Source organism: Ambystoma mexicanum, chromosome 7q (genome assembly GCF_040938575.1).
Source record: "Ambystoma mexicanum isolate Mex_15411 chromosome 7q, UKY_AmexF1_1, whole genome shotgun sequence".
Lineage (NCBI taxonomy): Eukaryota > Metazoa > Chordata > Amphibia > Caudata > Ambystomatidae > Ambystoma > Ambystoma mexicanum.
This window is the reverse complement of record NC_090941.1, coordinates 549,993,249-550,016,947: the sequence shown is the minus strand read 5'-3', so window position 1 is coordinate 550,016,947 and position 23,699 is coordinate 549,993,249.

Genomic DNA, 23,699 nt, shown 5'->3' with positions numbered 1-23,699 from the left:
GGCCTACTCTCCGGAGAGATTCCGACCAATCGAGGTGTGAAACAGGGGTGCCTGTTGGCACCAGAACTCTTCATAGCCTTCATTGGTGACCTGAAAGAAATAAACAAGAGTTCCAGATCATTCCCCCCCAAAATAGGCAACGTACCAACAGCACGTTTGCTATATGCCGATGACATCACCTTACTGGACAGAACAGAAATCGGTCTCCAGAGACAAATGACGGACCTGGCTGACTACATCAAGCAGGCAAACCTTCTTATAAACAAAGCAAAAACAAAAGTCCTCATACTGGAAAAAAAACCCAGAAGACTGAAGCGCTTCAACTGGAGCCTGGAAAAAGTCAACGTCGAAACAGTGCAAAACTTCAGATACCTGGGAATAATAATAGACAGCGCTCCTACAGACTCAGCCATGCAAAAAGACCTTTGGAGGAAAGCCAGACTACTGACCTCCCAAGCCCGTCTTCTGGATAAAAAGTTCGGTCGCTTCTCACTGATACCTATGATAAGGTTCTACAAAGCCAAGGTGATACCTGCCTTGACGTATGGAGCGGAGGCAATGCCAGCCATACCAATGACAATATGGAAAAAACCCGAAGGCTTCTTTTGGAAAGCAGTCCTGAATCTCCCGAACTCCACCCAGATCGAAGCAATCAGGCGTGAACTGGGCCTCTCTTCACTGAGTGCCAAAGTGAACCTAGCGAGCATATTCCTATATAGGAAAACAATCCTTCCTGACGCGCCCCGCCTCTACAACCTAATAGATCTGGAGATCAAAGCAGGCACCTGTAGGCTGATTGTCAAATGGGCCGAGCAGATACAATCGCAGTTGACCGAAATTGGCTGCTCCAACGAAGACCTTATCAAGAAACCCAATAAAATTTAAAAAAAATTGGAAGAAGCAGACTGGATTGACACCCAAGAGCGTGCCAAAGGAAACAAAACACTGGCTCTTTTTCCTCATTCCCCAAAGAAGCTAAATCAAACAACACAACTACTCAGAAGATTCCCAAGCAAACCATTACGGCAATTCCTCTTAAGAGCCCGCTTAAACTTGCTACACACCAACGAAATCCTGTTCTTGAGAGGTCAGTCTCCCTCCAAAACCTGCCGCCTATGCAAAGCTGACACAGAAACAATTAGACATCTGCTACTCCAATGCCCTGGGACTGAACACGCTTGTCAAGCCTATCTACTCCCTCTCCTGGAAACCCACGTTGTGAGTGAAGAGGAAATATGGTGGGATCATCTAATCAGCGGCCAGAAGACAAACCGGTCTATTGCAGCGGCAAAAATCTTACAAGTCACCTTAGCGCAGTGCTTACAAGGGGGGTCTGCCAAAGTCACTGTCTAATCAAAGCAAAATCAAGCATTTGTTAAAATCCAGAAAGATGGATAAACACAATAATAAAAAAAAAAAAAAAAAAAATAAGAAGAGAAATGAATAAAAATAGATAAGGTAATTTGCAAAATCGAATGTCAAATAAGGAGTCACATACTAAGGAGTATAACATAAAAATATATGAAAATTCAGTGTATAAAATCTAAATAAGCAAACCATCAGGACACAGCATATTCTTATGGAACAATGATGATCAACTACTATAGGTGTGTCATAATCTATTAAACACAATTCATCCCTGTACAGTATTGGGATTGTGGACACTTTTGACCTAGTCTTAACTCTTGCTGCAGAGGCCTGCTCTTCTGGCTGTTTTTCTAAATCAAGGTTACTTTCTGAGATTCCTCCCAGGTTCTCCATGGCAACTAGATTACAGATCGGACTGCCATACACAGAGTCATCATGACTACTTCCTGTTGTATCGTTTTATTTATTTTTATTTATTTACAGCACACAAAACCCTAAGGCATCTAGGCGCTAGTTACAGTAAGTGCTTCATACGGGAATATGCAGAAAATACACACTGGTAAAGCCTCTCCTCATGTTACGGGGAGCTACATCAGGCATGCATACATAAGACATGGTTTTCCCTCAACAGACAACTATTACTGCCCCTTATTTCGACAAGTTCTGCCTCTGACCTCTGTTAGTAAGTTGTGCATCATCTGGTGTAATATAGCTTGGAACCTGTGTCTCGTGCATGGCATTCCGTGGCACAAATGTTACCCTCTCCACCGTCCACACGCTCCCATCAGATGTTTTACCACATTTCCTACAGGGATGTCATTTCACCAAAATGCCACTGTTAGCGGAAGTGACATCACACGACCCTTGACCCCCTGATGACATCACAGGAAGTGATGTCATTTGACCCTACCCGGAAGTGATACCGCAGGAAGCGATGGGACACGACCTTCACACGTTGACAAAACAGGAATTGACATCACATAGCATTGTACACTCCGAATAATATGGATACGATATCACTATAATGTGATGTACATTTCATACAAGAATCGATCACCATATGTATCGTTAAGATCAGTGTGTGTAGGCCCATATTACCAAATTACTATGAATGCAAGCAGACGTCCATGACCAAATGATAATGATGTGTTATGATATAGCACTTACGCTTAAGCGCTTTATATAGAAAAAATATACACCCAATATCACCCAACCTGTGTTGGTACATATTTATCGACCTCAGAAGGATGAAAGGCTGAGTTGAGGTGTTTACGAACAGACTAAGAGGGTAATTCATAGAAATTCGCACAAAAGTGGCTCACGCGGCTGGCGCACAGCGTGCCCGTGCGAATGTCTGCGCCAGCCGCGTGCGCTAAAATCAATTTCCGCGCACAGCGTATTCATGGATTTTCGCATCCAAAACCAGCCGTGGCGCAGCGTGGCGCAGCGACCCTGCAGCAGCGCCAGTTACGCCCCCAAGAACGCCCTCGCGCAAGGAAAAGCCTCCAAAATCCCCAAATAATCGCAAAGGGCTGCGCTAACCCAGGACCAGTTCACAGGGCTGGCAAACAGCAAATGCCAAGCGGGGAACGTGTATTTCAGTGGTTCGCGGGAAGTTCCACACGCGATTGTCCTGTGTACGTGTGCATCAGGGGTGCGTGGGAAGTAACACACGCAAAAGCAGCAGGGTACGTGTATTTCAGGGGTGCGCGGGAAGTATCACACACAAAAACAGCAGGGTACGTGTATTTCAGGGGTGCGCGGGAAGTATCACACGCAAAAGCAGCAGGGTACGTGTGTCTTAGGGGTGCGCGGGAAGTATCACACGCGATTCCATCAGGGTACGTGTATTCCAGGGGTGCGCGGGAAGTATCACATGCAAAAACAGCAGGGTACGTGTATTCCAGGGGTGCACGGGAAGTATCACACGCAAAAGCAGCAGGGTACGTGTATTTCAGGGGTGCGCGGGAAGTATCACACGCAAAATCAGCAGGGTACGTGTATTTCAGGGGTGCGCAGGAAGTTTCACACGCAATTCCACCAGGGTACGTGTATTACATGGGTGCGTGGGGAGCACCACACGTGAATTGCACGTGTGGGTCCTCCCAGGTGTTCCCTCTACACCCTCCATGGCCCCTGCAGGTGGCCCACACCACAGGGGCCTACCCTGCACATGTCCTGCAGGCACCCCATCCACCATGGCCATGCCCCCCAGCCAACCCACATGTCACCTTGCACAACTGCCCACCAATGCATGTCCCCCTGCACCCCCAGCCACCAGGGGCAGCCTCCACCAGGCCCCCACTCATGTCTCCCATCACCCCCACCCCCCAGCCACCAGGGGCAGCCTCAACCAGGCCCCCACTCATGTCTCCCATCACCCCCACCCCCCAGCAGTGCAGGGGCAGCCTCCACCAGGCTCCCACACATGTCCCCCTGCACCCCCACCCCCCAGCAGTGCAGGGGCAGCCTCCACCAGGCCCCCACCCATGTCTACCACCACCCCACCCCCAAGCAGTGCAGGGGCAGCCTCCACCAGGCCCCCACTCATGTCTCCCATCACCCCAACCCCCCAGCAGTGCAGGGGCAGCCTCCACCAGGCCCCCACTCATGTCCAACTCATGTCTCCCTGCACCCCCACCCCCCAGCCACCAGGGGCAGCCTCCACCAGGCCCCCACTCATGTCTCCCTGCACCCCCACCCCCCCAGTCACCAGGGGCAGCCTCCACCAGGCCCCCACTCATGTCTACCACCACCCCCACCCCCCAGCAGTGCAGGGGCAGCCTCCACCAGGCCCCCACCCATGTCTACCACCACCCCCATGCCCCAGCAGTGCAGGGGCAGTCTCCATCAGGCCCCCACCCATGTCTACCACCACCCCCACCCCCCAGCAGTGCAGGGGCAGCCTCCACCAGGCCCCCACTCATGTCTACCACCACCCCCACCCCCCAGGCACCAGGGGCAGCCTCCACCAGGCCCCCACTCATGTCTCCCATCACCCCCAACCCCCAGCCACCAGGGGCAGCCTCCACCAGGCCCCCACTCATGTCCCCTATCACCCCACCCCCCAGCAGTGCAGGGGCAGCCTCCACCAGGCCCCCACTCATGTCCAACTCATGTCTCCCTGCACCCCCATCCCCTAGCCACCAGGGGCAGCTTCCACCAGGCCCCCACTCATGTCTACCACCACCCCCACCCCCCAGCAGTGCAGGGGCAGCCTCCACCAGGCCCCCTCTCATGTCCCCTATCACCCCCACCCCCCAGCCACCAGGGGCAACCTCCACCAGGCCCCCACCCATGTCTACCACCACCCCACCCCCCAGCCACCAGGGGCAGCCTCCACCAGGCCCCCATTCATGTCTCCCATCACCCCCACCCCCCAGCAGTGCAGGTGCAGCCTCCACCAGGCTCCCACACATGTCCCCCTGCACCCCCACTCCCCAGCAGTGCAGGGGCAGCCTCCACCAGGCCCCCACCCATGTCTACCACCACCCCCACCCCCCAGCAGTGCAAGGGCAGCCTCCACCAGGCCCCCACTCATGTCTCCCATCACCCCCACCCCCCAGCCACCAGGGGCAGCCTCCACCAGGCCCCCACTCATGTCTCCCATCACCCCACCCCCCAGCAGTGCAGGGGCAGCCTCCACCAGGTTCCCACACATGTCCCCCTGCACCCCCATCCCCCAGCAGTGCAGGGGCAGCCTCCACCAGGCCCCCACCCATGTCTACCACCACCCCCACCCCCCATCAGTGCAGGGGCAGCCTCCACCAGGCCCACACTCATGTCTCCCATCACCCCCACCCCCCAGCAGTGCAGGGGCAGCCTCCACCAGGCCCCCACTCATGTCCAACTCATGTCTCCCTGCACCCCCAACCCCCAGCCACCAGGGGCAGCCTCCACCAGGCCCCCACTCATGTCTCCCACCACCCCCACCCCCAAGCCAACAGGGGCAGCCTCCACCAGGCCCCCACTCATGTCTACCACCACCCCAACCCCCCAACAGTGCAGGGGAAGCCTCCACCAGGCCCCCACCCATGTCTACCACCACCCCCAGCCCCCAGCAGTGCAGGGGCAGCCCCCACCAGGCCCCCACTCATGTCTACCACCACCCCCACCCCAGCCACCAGGGGCAGCCTCCACCAGGCCCCCACCCATGTCTACCACCACCCCCACCCCCCAGCCACCAGGGGCAGCCTCCACCAGGCCCCCACTCATGTCTCCCTGCACCCCCACCCCCCCAGCAGTGCAGGGGCAGCCTCCACCAGGCTCCCACCCATGTCTCCCTGCACCCCCAACCCCCAGCAGTGCAGGGGCAGCCTCCACCAGGCTCCCACACATGTCTCCCTGCACCCCCACCCCCCAGCAGTGCAGGGGCAGCCTCCACCAGGCCCCCACCTATGTCTACCACCACCCCCAACCCCCAGCAGTGCAGGGGAAGCCTCCACCAGGCCCCCACTCATGTCCAACTCATGTCTCCCTGCACCCCCACCCCCAGCCACCAGGGGCAGCCTCCACCTGCCCCTCCGATGTCGAAGACCCCGAGCCATCATGGCTCCCACCACGTTGCTGCTGCTGCTGCTGCGCCTCTGCCCGTGCACAGCCTCCTGCTGCCTGCACATCCTCCGCTGGCTGGGGTGCAGTCGTTGATGTGGCCACCCCTGCTGGACGTCCGACTCCCGACTGTGGCAGGGATGCCTCCTCCACCAGCCTGGCCGCACCGTCAGAGGCAGCTCCACAGGGCACCCAGGTGACTGATGGGTGGGAAGATGGCACGGAGGACGACTGGCGCATAGGGGGTTCAGTTGAGGAGGGGGTCTGAGCAAGCCCCATCAAACGGAGGAATCCGGCCTGGGTGACCTGTCCCAGTAGGCCAACACGGTCAATGAGCCATTCGAGATGACGTGCAGTCTCCTCATGAAAAGACTGCAGGTCACCTCGCATGGCCCGTTGACGCAACGCCACACCAGTCAGGACAGGCTCAACCCGGACCCGGATAGCCACGTCCGCAGGCAGAGGAAGGCCAGTTGTCGTTAGCTCATCCCCTGCCTGAAAACGGGTCTGGACGTAGGCATCCCTGCTGGTGTAAGATGATGCAGTGACAGGATCAGGGACAGGATTGCACACAGGCACCTCCGCGGCGACCTGTGCTGCCTCCTGTCCCTGGTCCTGCTCTGCACCACTAGCACCAGTGGAATCCCCACATCCAGACCCCGTCTCTGTTGCTTGCACGGCCTCCTCCTCCACCAAACCCCCCACCAACCTGGATGACTCCGTGCCATCTTCCCCCGTTGGGCCCTGTGGGGTCCCAGCTGCCCCTTCTGCTGCCGAGGAGTCCAACTCCGACCTCCGCCTCTTGGACTTCCCCCCGGCAGCTGCGGCATGGGACGCGGCACCGGACTCCTCACTCCCCGACGAGATGACAAACTGGGAGGGGAGCCGGGCCTTGCCTCTCCGGCTGGCGGTGCGATCCCCGCCGCTGTGCTCCACAGCACCTTCTCCGCCCTCTTCATCAGTTGACGCTGCAGACAGGGAGAAATAAAACACAGGCATCAGGGCACTGTACAATGGACACATACACACATGACAGTTGCACATGAGTGGCATTGGCAAACCTCAGACATGGCATCACAATCGGCAACACACATGTCATTTCAACTTGCACACATGAGCCATACCACAGCCACATCGGAACTGCCAGCACCATCCATACACATACAACAGCATGAGCAGGCAAAGGTGAGCCAGACATCACATGCAACACAGGGAGTGCACTACACATGCACGCACACCACCACACTTGCATGCATGTGTACACCTCAGCCAACTGTCACAGTGTTCCGATGGGCATCCATGTCACATCTGCAATCAGGCTTCCACATCCCGCTGTCACATGCAGCCATGTTGCCTTGCTGTTGCACCCTTGTCAAATACACACACATGCACATGTACACAGTGCTGATACATGCAGCTGAAAACAACATACATGCGTGACATCACGAACATGCCCACTTACATACACATTCATCCAAACATGTGTGCCCACACAACTGCACTTGGCATGCAAGCCTACACACACAAGCACCATCCATGTCACACACATGACAGCCCTCGCATGTGTTAGCCTCACGGTCCTGTACACCCCCACCCATACTCGGCCCCATACAAACAGATGTGCAACCGGCACACTACTGGCACATCACCACACGCACAGCTTACAATCATGATGCATGTACACTTACCGCTCGACTCCAGACGGGTCTGCCTCTCAAGGACCTGGACGTGGAGTGCTGGGGATATGCGTTCAGGACCCTCATCTGATCTTCCGACAAGTGGCCCCGGCGCCCCTTAGCATCCGCTGCCTTCAAGAGGTGCCGGGCCTTGTTCAGGGTCCTGGACCTGAAGTCCTCCCAGCGCTTCTTGACTTGTTGGAAGTCGCGGACTGCCACCCCCTCCGCGTTGATGGCAGTCACGATGTCCGTCCAGATCCGAGTCCGTCCTTCCTTGTCGGCGCGCACACTTCCGTAGAGGGCATCATACTGCCCCAGGACTTGCTCCACCAGGACACCAACTTCCCTGGCACTGAAGCTGGTGCCCCTCTGCCTCTCTGGCCGGGGGTTGTCAGTGGTGCCAGATGTTGCAGTGCCAGACATGACAACCCTAGAGGCAGGAGTGGGTGGGCAACTGGGTCCTGGGGCTGGGCTGTGGAGCGATGGAATCCCAGTCGGGAGTCTTCGGTTCCAGCAGGGGTGGTCACAGCAACAGCACCCCTGGCTGATGTGCAGGCAGCAAATGGCAGGGCACGTGGGCAGCAGGCAGTCAGGCAGCAGCAGATGGCAGGTGGGAGCGTGCTCGGGGCTCTGGGGGGCAGTAATTCGGCCTTCTGGGCAGGAGCGTGGTCTTCCATGTGCTTATGCGTGGCCAGCTTGATACGGAGTGATTTGGCACGTGAAAATCCTGCACGTCTGCGTGTAAATCGAGGAAAGGCCCTTAGCGCGTATGCCCGTCAGCACGCATATGCGATTTCATTGGACCAAAGGCCCTTAGCGCGTAAGCGCGTCTGTGACGTGATGCGCGCGGGTGTTTCCCTCATTACACGTGATGACAGAGCACACGTGGATTTCCACCAATCGCGTGTGAAACTTCCTGCGCACCCCAGAAATACACGTACCCAGGCCAATCGCGTGTACGCTCAATTCCCTCCGATTACACGCGATGACACTCGGACGTGCAGTTTTACCACGTGTGCTCGCATATGCGATTTCATTGGCCCCAAGGCCACCATGCGCAGCTGTGACGTCACGCGCATGGCCGTAGAGAATGGCACGTGTAAAAATGAAGAGATACACGTCCCAGTGTCAAAGGGCGTAATTGGTGGAAATGGCCTCATCGCGTATGCGCGTCTGTGACATGTGTATAAAAGGTATGGGTAGAACGCCATTTCCTTGTACGTGCTTTTCGTGGAGAGCGAGTGGGTGAAATCTGTACTTCTTGTCGGTTCACACGCGATTTACTTCACAGCGTTTCCAGTTCGTACTCCCTGTTACCTCTGACAGCTTTTTCTCTTTTCCTCTTTTTCCTGGGCCTGTTTCCTCAAACAGCGTTCCCTTCTACTGCTGTCCTGTCTCCTCAGACAGCGTACAATTCTTCTTTTGGCGGGGGTGTTGCCAACGCGCACACGCGCATATTTTTCACGCTTTTGTTCCTGGCAAACGGTGAGTCGCACGTATTTTACATCTGTGCTTGCCCCGTGTGTCGCGTACCCCTTCAGAGGTCATTCTAGGTTGCGTGTGACACGCATACGTTCATTCTTGTGTTTCTGGGTGCCACAGCGTAGTGCAGGTTTATTTTTCCATGCACGTGGTCTAGGAGGGGTTGCGTGCACCTTACTTCCCTTTTTTGGGGTGCCTGTCCGTTGCGTGACCCGTCACTTTCCCCAGGGGTGACATACAGCCTTGCTAGAGCACTAGGGTACGATTACCATCTGGTACCCAACCCCTTTGACCCCCAATTGCCCAGGACAATAGTTCACATCGACTCCCATACGCAAAATAACATCAGTGCCATGGCGGGGAGGCGACCAAGCCGTAAGGGTGGCAAAGGTGGCCGAGCCCCAAGTGGTGGCCGTGGTGGATCCAGTAAGGGACGTGGCCGTGACTTGCAGGGTGCCCCTAGCCCCCCATGTGTGGAGGAGCAGTCAGGGACACCCATGCCCCCCCCCCCGGTTGAGGTTAACGTGGCGGACACCATCCATGCTCAGCCCTTGTTGGACCAGCCCACTGTGGAACCAGACCTGGCACAGGGTGACTCCATGGCTGACTTCCAGGTCAGCAGGTCTAGGCCACGTGCGCCGGTGAACGTTGGTGTCATCAGGCCACGTGGATCAGGGGCAGCTAGGTCATGTGCTGCCCCGCGTAGGCAGGCTGGGGAGGCTGCAGGGGCAGCTGTGGCTCCATCCACCCCACCTCTCACACACCCAGCCAGGACAGTGTCGGTCCAAGTTCATCATGCTGACATTCCCCCTGACACCATCACACTTGAGCTAATGCCTGCACCAACTCCCATGCTGAGTGTGCAATCCCACGCTCCTGCCCCTAGTGTCCAGAGCGGCGTAGGACACTCAGGATCCCCACCACCTTCCAAGCGGAAGAAGAAGAGTGCTCGTCCAGTAGAGGCTGATGCCCCAGACACGGCTACACAGTCCGGCCCGTCAAGGAAGCCCAGCTTCAATGAGGCCGAACTGAATGCACTTGTAGAGTATGTATCCGCACATGACCGCGAAATGGTGATTGTTGCAGGATCCAAGACCACACCTGCACAACATCAGGCACACTGGCAGACCATTGCGGACATCATAAGTGCCCTTGGAATCGTGAGGCGCACAGCTAATGAATGCTACAAGCGCTGGAATGACCTGAAGCGCAGGGCAAAGAATAAGCTGGCCTCAAGTCATGCCGCAACTCTAGTGACTGGAGGTGGGTCTCCAGCAGACGACATAGAACTCACTCCACATGAGCAGGTTGCTGGGACCTACGTCATGGAGGAACAGATCCAAGGCGTGGGAGAACTGGCAGATTACGAGGCATTGTCCGGTGAGTGCATGTGTGTGTCATCCATGTGCATGGTGTGTGTGGGAGGGCTTCTGTTTGGGTGCCAGGTGGGGGTGTGTGTGCCTGAATGGTTCGGGTCACCCATGTGCCTCTTCCTATACATTCTTGGCACCAGCATTTGGGTATAGCAGCATCCCTTCTGCCAACATTAGACATCCAGACCAACACCACGCCGGTTGCCCTTGGAGTGTCATCTTGCCACAACATTGTTGCTTATTTACCTCTCTTTATTCAGGCAGATTGTTTGCATGCCACCACTTTTATTCGGGATTTCTCAGTCCTATTGTCACATGTATGACATGGCTATGGTACAGTGGACTGGCTTAGTTTCCTGGACATGATTAGTTTAGACATGTCCCTGTGCTATAGGACCATTTTGGACTGGCAGCTGCAGGTTAAACATTTGAACCATTTCAATGAAAAGATCAATTATATGAGCAAACTGGACTGAATGAACAATTGGTGACCTCCTCTCCCTCTTCACTTCATGGCTAGGGTACATGCCATCTGTGTGATGGCATGTGTATTTGACCTGCCAATCACTGGCCAATGTGTGATGCCACTGCTAGGCAGCATGCAGCAAATGTGTTCATCTTCCATCTTGGTGTCATCAATGTGTGCCATCTGCCTCCCCATCACACGCAGTGATGGTGCATGCATGGGAGGGTTTTAGTCATGTGGGACATGTGTCAATCAAGTACTGTTTCTGTAGCCTCTCAGCCCTAATTGTGTGCCATAGTGCTAATGCCTGTTTCCATTTGTTTTCTTTTATGTCTTTGCAGGGGATGACGCACTTGCTACTGCTCGGGTTGTGGAGATGGTGCAGACCCAGGAGGGGTCTGAGGGCCGACCAACCACCAGTGAGGGACGTGGTGTGGTGGTGGGTGGGAACCCACAACTGCTGCAGGTCGTGCTCTCAAGGGGTGTCTCTGGCTGCACCTCCCCCGAGCTGTATTCAGGTGTTGATTCGGATGATGGGACCTATGTGCCATCACAGGTGAGTGTTCCTGGGAGGGATTCTGTTCTGTCTGACCCACCTGCACCAGGGTTAGAACCCTCAATGGGGATGTCAGTGTTGGCAGGTACGCCTTTGGTGGTTACGGATGCAGGGTCACACTCCGCGACATCTGATCCTGTTCCTGGGCCAGCAGATCAGAGGGGGAATGCAGTCCTGCAGCCTCAGGCAGTGCCGGCACAGCAAGGCGCAGTTCGCCTTGCCCCAGACAGGTGTGGTGACCGCCGACGTGGTGGCTGTCAGCCACCTGGCAATACCGCATGGGAGCAATCCATATACGGTATGGCAGCCCAACAGGCAGCATCATAAGAGATGATGGCTCAGGCCATGGATTGGGTGGCCACTTCCATTGTCCCCCCCGAAAGGCTGATGGAGCGACTACAGCAGGCAACCGACTCCATCTGCCAGTCACACAGGGAGGACATGTTGGCGTCCGACAGGGACAGGCGGGTGGCACTGGTGACTCTGCAGGAAGCCATCTCCATGGAGTCCCAGGGCCACAGGGAAGCCCTGAGGGTGGAACTCCTTCACCTCAGGACGACTCTTGTTGAGCTTGAGGCTTCAACAAACAGAAGGACAGAACAGCAGCTGGAGCGTCTCACCCGTACGCTCTCAGCTGAGATGCAGGCAACTAGGTCGGAGGTCCGGGCATCCCGTGAGTTGTTGCATGGGGACCTCCGTACACTTATCCTCCAGAACGAGGCCTACCACACCCGAATGCTTGCAGCCATGGAGGAACAGACTAGGGCTTTGCGTGGGCTGCCTCCCATAGTGCCACCACCTCCTGATGCAGCTGCAGAGGGTGAGGAGAGCGACAGCAGTGATACTCCCACAATAGGGTAGCCGTGTAGGCCATGAGCCCATGGAGGTGTTTTTTTTTTGCAAGATCCACACAGGTGGGTTTTGGTGTGCACCCTGTTGTCCTCGGACCTCCTGGGTGGCCTCCCCCACCCCCCCGGGCCCATTAATGGCCTTTTTTTTTTTTTTTGGGAGAGTATGTTGCCTTGTGTGGCTCCCGTGGGCATACGCTGCATTGTGGCTGGGCACATGCAGGCTTGTCATGGATTTGGTTCAGATGCTCGGGTTTTTGTCACACAACCCCTCCTGCTTCCCGTTTCCATGGGCTTGCAAAGGGTGTGCCAAGTGACATTGACGTACATGGTGACATTGGACTCCCATGAGCTGTGTGGGCAGTATGTAGTCAATACTGTGTATACATTCATAGTGCATATTGTTGTTGTATTGTACCCTGCATGGTGTATTGATATGTGCCTCTGCATCCATCTCATCCTCCTAATTTGCAGGTCCATTCCTCCTGTCTTCACAATGTGGTCCACCTTGGAACTGGAGTCCATGTTGTAAGCAGTGCACCTACACTCTGGCGTGGCGCTAACACTGTATACTTGGAAGTGTTCGGAGGGCTGTCATCATCAGGTAGTGAGGCTAGCACATTTTTAAGTCTGTAATGTCATATTTAAGGTAGGTTGGAGGTTGTGTAGGTGATTGGTATTCTTGGTAAGTATCTGGTAATGTGGGTTGTAGGTCCTGCATTACTGTGAGCATTTCATGTGTGGACATGTTTCCATTAGGGACACTGTAGCTGGTGACACTTGGGGCATGTTGTGGGGATTCATTTATTTCTTTTGTAAGCGATATTCAATCAACACTACAGCCAAGTCAATGCCTAGTCTGGGATGCTGAGGAAAACCCTTATTAATGTATTTTTATGTCTAGTTCAGTACTCTGGATGACCACCCTTGTATAAAATCCCCCTGACCCCACTGAGACAAGAAGTAGGTTTGTTTTGCAAATCAAAAGGTTTATTTGAGAATTTAAACAATATATATATATATATATATCACACTTTATAATAAATTAATATCTGATAGTACACTTAGACATATGATGTTGATCAACAATGGGTAATCTGGCACTAGCACACTTCTTTACAATCAATGAGGGGTTAGTATAGGATGGATAAAGTAGCAAAAATACTTTTATGATTTCGAGGGAAACGCAATAAGGAATAAAATGCAGTACATAAATACTTGATATGATTTTAGCAAAAGATAAGATAATCACTTTTTCTCTGGCAATTCACCCCCCTTCCCTATGCAATGTAAGAAATGGAAGGAGATGGAAAGAGGAGCACACAGTTCTCAGGAATGCAATCAAATACAATACGAAATTCAGTTGCCCCCCCAGCAAGCTTAGAGGAAACAGGTAGGAGCTTGAAACACAGGCCCAAAATGCGTTTTACATGTGATGGCAATGGATGGGAAAATGTGGCAACTGATTTTAATTCCCTCTAGAGATTCAGGGAGAGTGGGAGATGCGTGTTGGTATTAGTTCAGGCTCACTTTAGCAATGCTCTATGAGTTATTACCAAGTTGCAACGGATTTTAACAAAAGAAAGAATGGAGCTGCTATTTTGACAAGTGGAGAAATTGAGACAAAATCGCAAATCACCGTAAATTTCGCGAGTGCGTAAATCGTGATTGCGGAAAAAGTATAAGGAGTAGGAGGTCGGTTTTAGGCTTGTTGGAAAGCTTAGATTCTAAGATACGGAGATCCAGAGATACGGACGATTAAATAAAGGTAGTTTTTCGGATTTAAAGTAAACTCAAAATGACAGGTGACAGCTTGCAGTTGCAGAATTGACAGGTGACAGTTGTGCAGCTTTAAAAATGACAGATGACACGATTTCTAGGAGGCATTTCTACCTAGGTTAAAATAGTTTGGATTAGATTATTTTAACTACGAGATTGGTTCTGCACAGTTCTGCTAGGTACTCACAATATAAATTTGAACTAGGCCTCGTCACGGATCTGGTCAATACGTCCGGCTGCGGTTCTGTCTGCTCGGCTGGTCAATCAGGCACCGGTTCTGCTCACAGCGATCTGGGTCAGCTCTGCTCTGCTGGTCTAGCCTCTCTGGATTCTGGATGTAACACTGCTTTCTGGGTACTGCTGCAGGTTCTTGCAAAAAGTCTCAGAAAAATTCAAACAGCTCGCCCAGCTGTTGAATAGTTTGGTTGGTTTTGAGGCCTGCTGAAGAGGATTCAGCTGGTGGATTCAGGCCTCTCTGCTACAAATTCGGGAGTTAATTTCTGCTACAGGTTCTGGAGATTGATGGATTTGAAGTCTGGATCTCTGGATGCGAAGTCGTTGGTCAGCATGCTCCGCAGCAAATGGATTTGAATGTCTCTACCTGTCCCAGCAGTCTCTTTTATGTGTTTTGGAAAGTGGGTGTGTGCGTTGGTCATAACTAAACCTGCCCCTCTCACTTATCATTGGCCAATTCCTCCTCTCTCCCTTGATTGGGGGAAGGAAATGTGAGTCAGAGTGATGCTGTAGGTTTTATGGTCAGAGGAACCTCCCCTTGTCAGATTGCACACAAATCTATTTCTGACCCAAATACATATTTATCTATGTACCATTTTTCTAATATTATAGGTCCAGTTACCATATTTTCTGTAGCACCAAACCATCCGAACCCTGTCTTTGTACGATGTTGTGTCCACTGATGACAGAATTCTCCCCTTTTCATCCAGATAACGACCTCTAAACCTTTCCAGATTTTACACAAATGTGCACCAGGGATATGGGTTACAGATGATAAAGTGTCTGATTTTTAACATGCATACATTTGGCGTAAAAACCTTTTTTCCGCTACTATCCCCAGGAACATACCCCAGGGTCCTAACACCTCTTAAAATGTGCACAGAAAAATCACAAGAATAATGGTATTATTTATATAATTTTGACCAGTCCGCACTATGAGTTATCTATCTTTTTAAAATTATGCTCTGGTCAAAAAGGGGTGTGGCTTCCCACATCACATGGTGGAAGAACTGGTTTATCCACTTCCCCCAAGCTCAGCTGCTAGCAGAGGCACTGCCCCTCCCAGTTTCCCCTAAGAGGAAGCCACTTTACGCCCCCCCCAATATAACATGTGCCTGAGTCCAGGACAGGCCTTTGTTCAACTTCCTGTGGTCCCCAGCTGCCACCCCCCTTTCAATCAACAGGGCCATGTGACCTCAGGATGCAGCCAGGCCTGGCAGCCAGGCCTGGGAACACAGCTGTTGATCCAGTTTCAACTCCTGTCGGGGGTAGTTGTCAGGCAAAATTCAGTTTCATTAAGCCAGGTTTCAGCTAAATGTCACTTTTTGTTCCCAGTTTTCTACATTCAAATCAAACTGACAATTTTTACCTATACATTAAATAATTACTTCCTTCAAGTCATTTCAGAATATAGTTTTACACTGTATCCACCTCTTAGCAAGTCTTTCCTTGGTCTGGTTTTGTTTCATTTGTTCAGTTTTACACAAAAGTCTGGTGGTTTTAAAATGCCGGCTTTCTGATAGTGGTGAGCACTGGTAATGCAACCATTTTTGGGATTAAGAAAATTAATTCCCCACAGTTCTGAGTTGCTTTTTTGGCAATCAGCATTGCCATTCCCAATGGTTTCAGGCTACTGTGTGTGTAGCCCAATGGTGGTTTTAGGCAGTGCCCTCCTGTGCTCACAACATAGGCAAAAAGGGGTGGCAGCCTATTCTTCATGTTTTCCCTGTGCACTCTCTGGGGAGTTCTGGCCATCATGATGTTTTCCATGCCAGTACTGCACAGTTTTATGGTAGGGCTTGGATGCATGGGTAAAAACATCCCACAAGCCCCCCCTCTTGCGATGGCCATTCTGACCTTTCACTGATGGAACTTGCAAGGTCTGGGATGTTCGCCTCCTCTTCTTCCAATTCCATGGATGGCACAGTTCAGCATCTTTTCCTCCCTCCAGTCGATCAATCAGTTCTCCTTGCTGGTCCTGATGGGAGGATTGGGCGGTACCCCGGGCCCCTCGGGTCTCTGCTCCCGGTCCCCGGTCGTCCTCCTTGGCCAGTCTCCAGGTTTTCTTTCTCCTAGGACGACAAAGGAAAGCGGCAATACCTATTCGTAGACATTTCTTCACCACTATTAATGGTGTGGCGAACATATACATTTTATGAATCAGAAGATATGAACATATACATTTTCTTTTTTAAATTAGGAGACAAGAACATATATAGATCACAGAATTTTATATGCTATATGTGAAATATTTTAGGGTTGGAACTGAATTACTCTGGAGCGGCCCCCTCTGGGATTCCAGTGGATTCCTCCAGTTGTTGCAGAGTGTGCCTGGGATGGCAACACTTTAGCTGATTTATATGTACCCACTTGTCTTCCCCTTCCGCCAAACTGCCTTTGGGGATGCGGATCTTGTAGGCCAAAGGGGAGATCTTGTCTATAATTTCAAACGGTCCCTTCCATGTAGGCAAACATTTTCTCTGTTTGGCCTGGTTTCTTTGGAAATTGTATAGATAGACCCGATCACCCACCTTATATTCCTTCCGGGTGGTCTTCAGGTCGTAGTGGGTCTTCATGCTCTCGGCTGATCTTTCTAGATTCCGCTGAGCATAGGCAAAAGCATGTTGAAGGTGTTTCCTTAAATTCTCCACATACTCATGAGTTGTGGAGGCATTTATCAGTGTCTGCTCTTGGGTCCTGTAGAGCAAATGCTGGGGAAGCACCATCTTGCGTCCCGTCATCAACTCAAATGGTGACATTTTGGTTGCAGATGAAGGGGTAGATCTGATGGCTATTAGGACCAGACGTAATCGGATATCCCAACTTGGCCCAGAATCTGCCACAAACTTTTTTAAGATGCTCACAATTGCCCGGTTGTAGCGTTCTACTGCTCCAGAAGAAGCAGGCCTGTAAGCAATCTGTAGCTTCCTTTTAACCCCCAGTATCTCCCACATCTTTGTCATTACTTCACTGGTGAAGTGGCTACCCCTGTCTGACTCAATCCTTTGAGGTAGACCAAAACGGGAAAAGATGTGGTTAATCATCAGGGCAGCTGCTGTTTCTGCCTTGCAATTTGGGGCCGGGAGACATTCCACCCACTTGGTAAACAAGCATGTAACGGTCAACATGTACTTGTTTCCTCTAGACGAGCGAATTACAGGGCCTACAAAGTCGATTTGCAAATCTGACCATGGCAGTGTCATCCCCCTCTTTTGGAGAGGTGCACGGTGCGTGAGGGATGATGGCTGAAATTGTGCACACACAAGACACCCCTTCAAGTATTGGTCGAGGTCCTGCCCCATGTGTGGCCAGTATGCAACCTCTCTTAAGATTTCTAGTGTTGTGTGAAACCCCCTATGACCGGCGGTGGCTGCATCATGGGCATGACTTAACATCATGCTTCGGATTGAGGTAGGAACCACCCACTGATCGTGGCCAGCTTTGGATTTCCTTACCAGCAAACCGTCTTGGATTCGGAACATTTTTGGACATTTCATCAACACTCTTAGGTCCTCTTTCCCAATGTAATCGGTATCCGTCAGGGGAAAGTTCTCAGGGTCCTCAAGGTGTTGGTAAAACTTACCAATAATTGGATTCCCCTTCTGAGCTGTAATTAAATCAGCATCAGCGGTCTCCTTGCTCCATTGTGCAATTGAAAGGTCGTTGTGAGCATTTGTCTGGGACCTAGTGATCGCAGTGAACTGGATTTCCCCCAACAGGAACTCTATTTCTATTAGATCCCCTTGGATGGCCCCGGTTTTGGCCAGCTGATCAGCTAAGTCATTTCCAGTTTTGTCTGGTCCCTCTACTTTGGAATGACCCTTGATCTTTTTCCAGAAGATGGTCATCCCATTCGATGTGACCAGATCATCAATATTTTGGATGAACTTCCCATGTTTCAGGGGTTTGTTATTAGCGCATAACATGCCTCTGGTTTTCCAGTTGACCAGGTGCTCCACGAACCCGTTCCGTACATAATCCGAATCTGTGATTATGACCAGTTCGTGGAGTTGATGCTGGATAGCAGTGAGGATGGCCTGATGCACAGCCATCAATTCTGCCACCTGACTACTTCGGGGACCAATTTTGTATCCAGCAGAGGGTTCTGGGGACTCATTCACCCATGCCTTCCCTACGCCGTCCACCAGTTCTTTCCCCCCATTGTTGTCAACATGGTAAGAGCATCCATCCACATAGACAGTGGGCATTCCCTCACACTTATCTTCTTCAAAGACTTTGTGTGGGGAATTAAGGTATGCCTCCATGTTGTCCTTGATTTTTAGACATTTTAGTCCTCGAGACAGTTTTCTCTGGCACAATCATGCAAGTCAGCCAGACCTTGCGCGAGGGGACTCTTCTTGTTTTGGCCATATCTGACCTCCACAGGAAAGCCTTGCATTGACAGAATCCAGGAAGTAATTCGGGAATTACTCACATTTCCGGGCCGGATTCTGTCACTTTGGAGATATTGCAGAGGCTGGTGTGGAGTCTCCACTATGATGTGTTCCCCCTGGATAAACGGGCGGTAATTCTTCAATGCCCACACCGTTGCCAGGAGTGCCTTCTCACAATCGTTGAATTTTTCCTCCACAGAGGATAAAGTTTTGCTCGCATAGGAGATTACTTTATTGACCTTGTCCTGCTTTTGGTATAATACTGCAGTCAAGCACGTATTAGAGAACCCCGTCTCCAGGAAGAACTCCTTGTTTCTGACAGGGTAAGCTAGGCAAGGCGCTTGTGAGAGGCTTCTTTTGAGTTGTCTTACCGCCTCGGATTGTTCTGGACCCCATTCCCACTTGACCCCCCCCTTCAGGAGATGAATCAGGGGTCTAGTGATCTCTGCGTAGCCCTCAATGAACTTTCTGCTGTAATTAGTCAGTCCAAGGAGGCTCCTTAGTTCCCGCAGAGTTGTGGGATCCTTCAGTTTCTGGAGTGCTTCCACTTTCTTTTCTTGGGGACAGAGACCCTGAGGAGTAATCTCATGCCCCAAGAAATTAACACGGGTTCTACACCACTGTGCTTTCTGAAAGGAAAGTTTTGCTCCGGCGGCCCTCAACTGTGTCAGAACATAACGGATCTCCGCTATGTGTTCCTCCACAGATGAACTTTTGATGAGGACATCATCTACATAAGCCAGGTTACGCCTCGCACCCAGGTCGGGCATGGCCTTATGTAGGAAAATGTTGAATTCATTGCCGGAGTTGAGGTATCCGAAGGGAGTCCGGGTCCATGTGTACGGCTGGCCCCCAAAGGTAAAAGCCAGTTTGTATTGGTCCTCCCTACTGACAGGCACGGTCCAGTATCCATTGGTCAGGTCTATTGCAGTGAATACCTGTGACCCCTGAATCTGGGCCAGCCCTTGGTCAATGTAGGGCAGAGGCCATCAGGAAGTATGGACCCATTTGTTGAGCTCCCTAAGGTCGGCGCAGAGCCTCCACTGGCCGTTTGGCTTCAATATTCCCAGCACCGGATTATTGAAGGTGCTGTGTACTGGACGAATTATTCCCCGGGACTCCAGTTTCTTAATTATTTCAGTAAGGGACTCCATGGATGCGAGAGGCAAGCAATATTGCTTCACAAACACTGGAGTCATGCCAGGGTCCGTGGGAATTGTTGTTGTGTGGATGTCGGTGCGACCACAGTCATATGAGTCTACCGCAAAGAGATCTTGGAAATCCAAGAAAACTTGTTTCAACTTTTGCTTCTGTTCCAGAGTCACACAGGCATCAGCTAGGTTGACTCTCTCTTCCACCATCTGCCTGAAGTCTGGAAAGACTTCTGGTTTGGCTATCTCAGCGGCCTCCTCCAGCTGGGTGGAGAAGTCCCTGGTCAGAGTGCTGATTTGGACTGGAGGCTTCAGGTGGGAAAGGCAGCCCTCATGGACCTGGAAAATCACCTCATCCCTCCTGAAGTCACAAGTCACATCTTCCTTACCATAAGGGCAAGAAGTGTACACCAGGAAGTTCCCCCCATGCCGGGTGAAAATCCTGTCTGGTGTTGTTATGTCCTCACTGTCACTGTCAAAACAGTCCTTGGGGATCGGTCCTAACAGTTCATTTCCTAAATCAATGGAGAAATGTCGGTCATCAATCGCCATTCCAATAATGGTGCCTGCGACTAGAGTAATACTCTTTAAGTCGCTGTTATCCACCTCTATTGGAATGGTGTCATGTTCTATGTTGACTAATGGTGTTGGGTTTACCCCTAACCCTTGCTGTTGGAGAGAAGCATTTAGATGGATATAAGCATCAGGGTTTGTCAGTTTGTGTCCTCTTTTAACTTTCACTTCCAGGGAGAATTGTCGGGTCCTTTCTGGGATGGTGACTTCCTCTTTGATCTGAATTTCAAATGCATAAGATAGCAATTGAGCTGACCTAAATGCTTTTTCTAGATCATCAAAGCCCATGGGATTATCCGCTAATCGGGACCAAGCTTTGAAGTTTATTAGGTCCAAACTAATGGCAAAGCGATTGAGAATGTCACTGCCTAAGTAAAAGGCGGCAGTGACGTCTCGCACGACCCAACAATTATGGACTATGCTCTTGTTGCCAATGGAGATTTTGAGCATACACCTGCTTGGCAGGAGATGTTTGGAATTAGGTGCTTCCAGGTCCATTTCCCATTTGTCTATCAGTTTGAATGTGGGAATGGCTGGATCTTTTGGGAGTTGGCAGAACATGGCTTTGCTGATGAAGCTCTTACCGTTGTTCACACACACTCGAGCGAGAACAGAGTCCTTTCCATCATTTAACTGAACAGGGATGAACAACTGCTCTCCAATTTGCTGAATATCAGCCAGGCTCTGAGCTGATTTCACATCTTTCTGGACTATAGGAGTGGGAGTTTCTGATTGTGGATTAGTAAAGAATTTCAGGGTGTTTCCTTCCAGTGTGGAATACCACCTTAAACTGGAAGGAAGGTTGATTTTCAGAAATAGAGAGGACCCCCCATCACCAGTCTGTTGTCCTACTGCTATTACTGTCACGTCTGGAGTTTGGTTGTTCTGGAAGTGAAATTCTACTTGGTCAGATTTTTGTCCAACCATGTGGCAGGTGCCGTTTAAACTAACATGGTTGACACTCTGTTTTAATTTTATTGGTCGGCTAGTCTGGGTCCAGAGGACCTTGTTTACACAATCTATTAGGCGTGACAACCTTCTCAGGAGGTCATTCCCTAGTAAACAAGGGGTGCCCTCTGGAGTCACTACTATGACCGGGTGTTTCACCTTGTGTCGCCCAATTTTAATGTCCAAGTCTGCAGTCCCCTCAACGGGAATTTCCTTCCTGTCAAAGTTCTGCAGTTGTCCAGGAAGAGAGGTGAGAGGAATTCGGTAATTCTCCCCCCTTCCTGCATTTAGTTCCTCAAAGGCCCTTTTGGACAGAAGGGTAGCTTGGGATCCAGTGTCCACCAGTGCCAAAATTGTACCCTGCCCCTGTACTTGTACCGGGGCATAGTATCTTCCCTCCTTCTCCTCAAGGGGGCACAGATAATGCACATTTTTGGACAACTGGTGGGCTAACTTTCTGGTTTTGGACATTGCTAGCGAAGAGATTTGGGCAGAATTCTGTGGAGAGCCTTGGGAATCTGAAAGAAAAAGTTGGCAACTGGAAATGGTTTCGGGTTCTGGGCCACCCCCCCCTTTTTGGAGGCAGTCCTCAGGATGGGTTTGACCCACGGGATTTTGGTATTGTCGGTTCTGGGATGAGATGATGGGCGGCGGTAGCTCAGTCTCCACATCTCCCCAGTCTGAATTGGCATCCCTTGGGACCCATTTTTCCTTGGGAGGAGTTCCCCCATCTCTGAAGGAGAAAATCATTTTCCCATGATCTTCTGAGGATCCCTCTCCCTCAAATTGGAAGACCTGTACCTCCTCCACAAAGTGGGTCTGTTTGGGTCCTTTGTTTCTCCTACCCCCCCTCTGCTCCTTGGGAGGCAGGCTTTCAGGGGCAGGAGATTTTGTTTCCGGTTCCTGGTTTTCCAGGGGGTGTTTACAAGTTGAGAAGGAAGCTTCCTCCAAGGCTTTACACCCCCCTTCCCCTTGTGCCTCCTCCCTGGGAACCGGTGGGTTATCGGGGTGCTGCCCCCGTCATTGTTCTGGAGCACCAGGTCCAGAGTTTGGGGCATTCTGCGGTGGCATGCTCATCTGAGGGTTCTGTTGAGCCCTCAGTATGTGACCTAGATCTCGTGCCATATTTTGGACCTGGCGCTCAAATTGTGAAACCCGCTCAGGCTGATACGGGGCTCTATTTTCTCCCCTGGGCTGATCCCGGGAAGGGTAGCTATCCCTTCTCTGGTAGTACCCCTGGTTGGGAAGATTTTGGTACCCCTCCACCCTTGGCCTCCCCTCTCCCGGATTAGGTGTCTGGGCTCAGGGAATTGGGGAAAGAAGGATGGATGATTTTGGGGCTGGAAATTGGGTGGATACCTGGGGAAAAAGTTCTGCCCAGGATTTGGTGAATTTCTGCCCTCCTGGGGGAAGTTAGGAGGGAAGTTCCCCGGGTCAGGTGCTTGGCTGGATACCCCCCCTTGGGCTGGAGGAGTCCACACATAACCCAGGATTGGTCGGTTTCCCTTGTAGCGGGGACTTACATAGTCAGGGGGGCGGGGGACCCCATTTGTGGGACTACCTCCTCGACTTCCTGTCTGTGACTGGCCCGAGGGCCTTCTGGGCTGTGAATTATTTGGTGCAGGCAGGTTTTTAGGCCCCCCCATCTCCAAATCTAAAACGGGGGCAACCTTTACCTCTGCCACCTTGGCAGCAGCAGGGGTGCTTTTGGTTTTGGGGTTTTTCTGCGCATTATTTTTATTTTCAATGGGCTTCTGCACCTCATAGATCCGGGTAGCCTGTTCAATGACCCAGTCTAAAGATCTTTTCTCATGAAAATCTCTCACGAGCTGGGTCATTATGTATTTGGGTAAGGCATGGAAAAACGTATTGATAAATTCTCTGCTATCCGTGCGCACCCTTCTGGTGGTCTGCGCAAAAGCACGCTTTAATTCTTGCACAAACACTTGTGGGGCCTGATCCTCCCCACATTGCAAATTGTAGGCTGCCTTGCGAGCCTCTTGAGGATTTCTGTGAACAGAAAAATGTTTCAAGATGGCCGCCTTATAGGTGGACCATCTTAAATGATTTTGGTCCTCCAGCCCCGCAAAGAAACTGGAGTATTCTGGGGAGAATGTCCATTTGGCGTACTGGATGCAGCTACTGCTGTCCTTCAAATGGAAAGTCTCCATCATTTGCTCATAGAGCTCCAAGTGTTCCCAATCGGAATACTTGGCGTTCTTATGATAAGGAGTGATGACACTCCTGATTGCCTTTATTTGTTTCAATGGGTCCTTAATCAAGGCCCTTTTTGCCTTATT